Genomic DNA, 7,808 nt, shown 5'->3' on the forward strand with positions numbered 1-7,808 from the left:
TACTGATGAGGGAACATCATCTCGTCCACCACCTCGTCAGAAATTACAGAGGCAAGATGTTCCTTTCTTTTCTACCACTTCTGATATGCCATCTTTTTTTAATACATATTTTGGAGAAGAGATTCCTGATTCTATTGGCGTACCTCATGACATGCGGACAAGATACTATAATGAGGAGAGAGGAGAACTATGTGTAAACATGGTTTTCAAGGATAAAAAAGATCTGATTGCATCTGTGAAGGATTATTCGGTCAGAGTTTCTAGGCGTGAATATCTTGTTGTTGAGAGCACACGCATTTTGTGGAAAATTCAATGCAAAAATGATTCTTCCACCGTTAGATGTCTTTGGGGTCTTCGCGCATCTTTCAAGGAGAAAACAGGTTATTGGAAAATAACCAGATATGGTGGGCCTCATACATGTATATCAACCAACGTCGGCATAGATCATCACAACTTGAATAGTGATATGGTTGCACATACACTATTGGGAATTGTACGATGTGATCCTTCGTACGAGATTAAATATATAATAGAGAGTGTGAAAGATAAATATGGATATCAAATCTCGTATACGAAGGCGTGGCGGAGTCTGAAACGTGCAGTGGAAATTGTTTATGGAACTTGGGAGAGCTCTGTTCAATTACTGCCAAAATATATGCGTGATCTTTGCAAATATAATATTGGAACAATTGTCGACTGGAAGCATCTCAGAAACAATGAAGAAATAAAAACATTGAACTATTGTTTTTGGGCATTCAAGCCGTGTACTAATGGATTTCGACACTGTCGAAAAATCATTAGTGTCGACGGAACACATTTGTACACAAATTACAAACACAAAATGTTGATCGATGTCACTCTCGATGCTAACAATCAAGTTCTACCATTGGCTTTTGCAATTGTCGATGAAGAAACGTCTGATTCCTGGAAGTGGTTTTTGGAAAATGTTGGACGGCATGTTGTATGTGGCGAAAATGGTCTGTGTCTAATATCTGATAGGCACAAGGGAATCGTGCGAGCCGTTGAAGATCTACCCTATTTCAAACCTCCACAAGGTGTGCATCGTTTTTGTTTGCGGCACGTGTGCTCAAATTTTAATTCCAGGTTCAAAGATGTGCATTTGAAAGATTTGTGCTGGGAAGCAGGTAGTAAACATCAAATTTGTAAATTTGATGCAACAATGGAGGCAATTAAGAACAAAAATATTTTGGCACACAAATATTTGGATGGAATATCAAAGGAAAAATGGAGTATGGCCCATGACGGAGGTTGGCGTCGTGGAGTGATGACGACCAACATGTCCGAGTGCTTAAACAGTGTGTTAAAGGGAGCTCGTAGACTGCCTATATCTGCAATAGTACACTTGACCCTTCTGAGATGTGTCCAATACTTCATTGAACGTGTGACAAAAGGTCAACGTATGGTTCAAGAAAATCAATTGTGGTCGGATTATGCACGGCAAAAGTATGAGGAATGGGCAAAGAAATCTAGTGAACATCGTGTTGTTAAATATGATGTACGATCACAAACTGCTCAGGTTGCAACCGGAGGAAGGCCAAGTCGCGGCCAACACATGCAAGTGGTGAGAATATCAACAACAGATTGTTCATGTGGTAAATGGACAATTTTCGGCATCCCGTGTTCTCATGCTATTTGCACCGCTAAATGGCACTCGTTAGATCCCACGACACTTGTGCAGTCATGGTACAATATATCGGAGTACCTCGCAACGTATGAAGGAAGATTTGAACCTCTTGCAGATGAAAGATATTGGGATCGTCCTACCTTTGAGTTGCAACACAACCCAGTTAGACGTGAAAGAAGAAGAGCAGGTAGGGATACAACGACTCGACTAAGAAATGAGATGGACATGCCGATAGCGAGAGAGAGACAACAACGAAGAACTAACAGGTATAAACTTTGAAAATTTAATTTGTTCCTAAAAATATGTCTTGTAATATATTTTAATTTGTATATGTTTTTTTTTTTCAGGAGTATCAGATGAACGTGGACAATTGATTGCTTGACGAAAAATATATAACAAATAAATGTTTGTTGGTAGCATATTCGTTTTTATAATTGTGTCATATAATGTATGCATTGAATAAGATATTTATTTGATATTGGTTAAATGCATTGATCTATTACACTAATAGCATTTTTCTTCATATTTGTTTTAATCAACTTAATAAAGTATTTAAAATAATTGTGGTGTAATAAAAAAAAAATCATACGGAAAGGAAAAAAAATCACATGCATAACTAATTATCAATTACTATAACACAAAAAAAAATATTATTATTGTTCATGACAATTGCAGTTATACAAATGACCACCGGTACCACAAGCAGGTGGTCTACGTCTACGTTGTCCTCTACGCACAACAGGAGCATCAACAATTTCTTCACTCCTCTCTTGTTGCTCATCTGAATAACTAGGGAATATTACAGGTGATGGAACGTTTCTTTCAAGAGCCAGAATATTGCGTTGACCAGTATTAAGCAGATCTGTAAAACTTTGGATATTTTCACAAAATGGAGTATGATAACCGGCATCAACATATGAACCAGATGGTCCTGCACCGTAAAATCCACCGAATGGTCCGGTATTGTACAACCCACTAGATGGCCCTGCGTTGTCGAACCCACCAGATGGACCGTGTTGTAGAACCCACCAGATGGACCCGCGTTGTAGAACTCACCAGATGGACGAGGAGGAACAAACCCTGATGATGACTGCTGCGAATCAGAGGATGACACACTAAAATTTTGTGGAATATTATTGTGTCTGCCAATATCTAAATTCGGTTGATATGGCCTAAAACCAAGCCCAGTTACTGCAGGCGATATAAAGCGTACAGTAATGCGATCATACCATGGAAAGTAATCATCATCGACTCCGCTAGATCTTCTGTAACGTTCTCCTCGGGCAACATTACTCAATTTTCCATTCCAAAGAATAATTGCATCTTTATGATACTCTCTCCAATCTGTGTTGCGATGACCTGATCTATTAACATTGTGTAGGTTATCGTTGTCAAGTGCAGGCCTAGGAATAGATTGTCGCATTTTGAACTGCCTCAAGACCCGATCAAGACGATGCATCTCCACAATATCAAAACAAATCAGAGGACAAACACATCTCCAGATTCTATTATCGTATGTACTAATGATCGCTTTAACATCAACATCTTTCTTGTTGTAAACTATCCAATTAAACTGCATAATAATAATAATAAAATCATTTTTAATTAATAAATAGAAATTAATATAATTGCTGAAAAATTTCAATAATCCAATAACACACCTCGGCATTAGTCATACGATCGAAGCAATCCCTTATAATTCTAACAGCGTGCGTTGGTGAATGAGTGTAACTAAACACATTTGACCACCTACAATAAAAAAAGATTATTAAAATTATTACAAAATGAATTTGTAATTTATAAAAAGCTAATATTTTTCAAATATTACCGTGCACCATAAGGAGCATATGGAATATCTTCCTCGAATTCATTTTGAGGCACAGTCAGAGATAATCCATTTATATCAGGATTAACAAATGTAATCCTGCTCCATGCCCATACCTGCCATCAGTAATAAATTAAATTATAAATTATTATAATGTGATATTAGATGCACTTAAAAATTTATACCTGTAGGATAAATAGAGGCCCGGATATTATAGCTTTTCTTATCCATGTTGCATTGCATAACTCACGATATAGGAATGCTAGAACTGCACTTCCCCAACTATAAGATCTGATGCGTTCAATATCCCGAAGTAGTTGCAAAAAAATCAATTTAACAGATCCTCCTTGATAATCTGGAACCATGATTCCTCCAATAATCATTAATGCTATACAACGGGTATATTTTACGACATCTATTTCTGGACTATTATCATCGATATGTGCAGCCATGCAATGCTCATATAAAGTGGTCATCGATAAGTGACCACCTTTGAAATGCGACGTCAGTGGCGTAAATCCCAATAAATCCAAACATATATGCTGCCACTCTTCAACTTTGCGTGAAACATCTATACCAATTACAGGCTCACCATCAATAGGTTGACCCCAAATAATGCAAAAATATCCTGTAAAGTGATGGTTGCTTCACCACATCTAAAATGAAAGGTATGTGTTTCACGTCGCCATCGTTCAACCAAAGCAGTAATTAAATGATTATCATATTGCCGAGATCCACACAACAAAACACCATAAAACCCCATATTATTTAAATATGCAATCACACGACTGTGCAGACCATGCTCATTAAATAACTGCCAAATCAAATTATCGGATCGTTTGACTCGAACTATGTCATCAATTGTTATTGTGGAAACTTCTGACGACATATGTGTGGCTTGTAAATATAGCACACTGGAATCTATTGGCCCTCGATTTGTTGTCATCCTGACAAATATACTAACAATTATATAATGCAAACCAATAAACACATATTATAAAATTACATGGTTTACAAAACATAAAAATAAAATAAAATAAAATATAATAAATTTTAATATATGCATATAACAATATATGTCTATATATTGCACATTTTTAATATAATAACGATAACAATAAATTATATATATATATATATATATATATTATATATATATATACATACGTAATATTATATAGTATATCAATAATACAATAATATCACCACATGCATATATATCTAATATAATAACAACCACAATAATAAAGTTTATATATATATTTTTTAGTATTTTAATATATATATATATATATATATAATTCTATATTTATATATATTATAAGATTAAAATAATAATAATAACAACACTTAACGTAACATAACTATTTTTATTATTAATACTTTTAATTTTTATTATATTAATATAATATATTTAATTAAAAAAATAAGAAATTTGAAATATATACTATTATTAAAATAAACTCAAAAAATCAAAATAATGCTTAAAAAAATTCTGAAAAATAATTCATACCTTCAAATGGTTTTTTTAGTACCTGCGACCAACAATTAAACATATTTCAATTATAGTAACTCAATTAAACCAAAACACCCAAATTAAAAAATCATAATCTCGAATTTACCTTAATTTTGAAATAGAGCTCCAACCAACCAAAATATCTTCTTGCTAGTTTGAACAACGATAGGCGGTGATGGAAGATGTGAAAATGCTCCGCCTGTGGTCGGACGATGTTTTCAATACGGCGAAGAAAACTCAAAAAATTGGTGTAAAAAAAAACCTCTCGTTGTAAGGATTCCGAAACTACTCTCGGATTTGTAATTGGAGGAACGATTATGGAGAAATCTAATGTTAAAAAAACAAAAAATTGAAGGAGAGAAGAAGGAGAGAAAAGCCGATGATTTCTGCAGAAAAATCAAACTCTCCGTAATGAATAATTGAGCATAATAATGGAGAGGCTGCTGCGTGGCGTGGGGTTGTGCCACGCACGCAGCATCCGCTGCCACTAGTAGCGGATGCTGCCACACGCGGTTGTGCCACGCACGCAGCATCCGCTCCAAATGTTGGCGGATGGTGCCACGTGTACTGAGTATCCGCTGTCAGATTTGAAGTTTTACGGTATTTGTAAAAAAAATTTAATTTTACATTATTTTTGAAATTTATTATTTAATTTACACTAAAAATAAAAAAAAAACCCGTTATTGACCTTTCGGATAATCTGTTTTTCGGGAATGTGACGAATGGCATCTCCAACTGATCTACCAGGTTGACATTTCTCAATTTGGCTGACAATCATTTCGTTGGGGAAATCCCAAACTCAATTGGCTCGTTGATTTCATTGAATTTGAGGGACAATAGTTTATCAGGTGGAATCCCTACATCTTTGAGGAAGTGCAAGAGGTTGGAATCGATTGAACTTGGTGGAAATATGTTAACAGGCAATATACCAACCTGGATAGGAGATACGTTATCACGGTTGATTGTTCTAAGCCTCACTTCGAATGAGTTTAACGGACGAGGAATACCTTTGAGCATTTGTAGGCTACAAGATATATATCCAAGTTTTAGACCTGTCTTCAAACATGATTTCAGGGTCGATACCGAAATGCTTGTATAATTTTACTGCAATGACCAAGAAAGCATTTGCTTTTCCAGCATTTGTTGGGTATGACTTTTTTATTATGAAGGAAATAATTTTGATCGTCTAACGTATGATAGCTTTTGTGATGGTGCATACATTATGTGGGAAGGCAAAAAGGTCAAATATGTAAAAGGTTTGCATCTTGTTAAACTAATTGATCTCTCGGACAATAGTCTAGACGGTGATATTCCTTTTGAAATCACAAAACTTGATGGCCTAGTTACCTTGAATCTTTCGAGAAACCATTTAATTGGACAAATTCCTCAAAACATCAGTCACTTGAAAAACTTGAATTCCCTCGACCTTTCACGAAACCACCTCTCTGAGGTATTCCTATTGGCATTTCTAAATTAAGTTCTCTAGGAGTTTTGGACTTGTCATACAACAACTTGTCTGGTAGAATTCCGCCTCAGTTTCTGAGTTTCGATGAATCTGCCTATGTGGGAAATTATGAGCTTTGTGGACGTCCTATACTCAATCAATCTTGCCCCGGAGAATATGAAATCAATCACCAAGATTCAAACTTCAACAACGATAACAATGCAATGAACAATTGGGAACATGAAGATGACAAGTTGATTACTAAAGGATTTTATATATGCATGGCATTTGGTTTTATCATTGGATTTTGGGGGATCTTCGGGACGATACTACTTAGCAATTCAGCAAGATTTGCATATTTCAAAATTTTGAATTCTATTGTAGACTTTGTATACGTGAGTGTCGAGCAGAGCAATGCCAGAATTCAGAATCGCTTTCGAAACTAGTAAGAATAGCTTATAATTCTTTTTGTCATGATAATGTGTGTATATTATTATATGATCCTGATTCATGTAGCTTCTTTCCGTGTGTGTTGTAGGTTGTGATTGGCGATTGTCAAACTGGAGACAACTCAAGTCATCGCAAATTTGAGTTCTTCGACCTCATTTTTGGTTTTTTTGATACTGTGTTTGCTCGTCCTGTCGTCTAGCTAGCACTTTTTGTATGTGAGTTGCAAAAAAGTGACCATATAAATATTAAATGGTTTGAAATCTGTTAAATTAATTTTTGATATCTCAGACTGTATTTTTGTTGGTGGATATTGAGGTCTCAAGCAAGATCATGCAAGAACAAGAAAAGAAAATGTGTTTCTATTATTCAGTATTGGTATATGTACTACTACTACTATATACTAAGGTAGTGTTTGGGAGAGCTTCTAAAAAGCAATTCTCAGCTTTTTATTAACAAATTTTTGTGAAATTTTGTTAACGAGAAGCTAAGAATTGCTTCTTAGAAGCTTTCCCAAACACTACCTAAGTCGAAGTGAGTTTTACATGTTGCAGTTGAACCTTCCGAATTAAGTCCAGTTTGGATCTTTGGAACTCAGATGTCCACTGAGATGTACTCAAAATGATATTAACATAGTGAAAAAATGTCAGATCGAATATTTTGATGACTAGTTTGGATATTCTGATCTTCCAGATGTCGAAATCTCATAATGTTGAAGTCAAATCTTTCGGTATATATTTAAGTATTTGTAGTGATATTCTCAAGGGTCGGACATGTTAGGTTTGGACAATATGAAATCACGTAAATACTAGAAAACTTTTCGAGTATGAGTTATCTTTCAGTGTTGTCAGCACTTCAAGAGAACACTATGCAGCAGAATAAGCAGAATAATTAACTAACAATAAAAGAAAATATCACACAGATATTTATG

At 35.0% G+C, this 7,808-nt stretch overlaps 1 long non-coding RNA gene across 1 annotated transcript; it reads right to left on the reverse strand.

Annotated features, from left to right (window-relative positions):
* Positions 1 to 3,177: 3,177 nt before the first annotated feature.
* LOC140864568 (uncharacterized) lies at positions 3,178 to 3,572 on the reverse strand. Its single transcript, XR_012144285.1, has 3 exons — positions 3,474 to 3,572; positions 3,307 to 3,394; positions 3,178 to 3,218 (listed from the first exon to the last, which is right to left on the reverse strand). It is a non-coding gene; the product is annotated as an uncharacterized lncRNA (long non-coding RNA).
* Between the last annotated feature and the right edge of the window lie 4,236 nt (positions 3,573 to 7,808).

Source organism: Henckelia pumila, chromosome 4 (assembly GCF_033568475.1).
Source record: "Henckelia pumila isolate YLH828 chromosome 4, ASM3356847v2, whole genome shotgun sequence".
NCBI lineage: Eukaryota > Viridiplantae > Streptophyta > Magnoliopsida > Lamiales > Gesneriaceae > Henckelia > Henckelia pumila.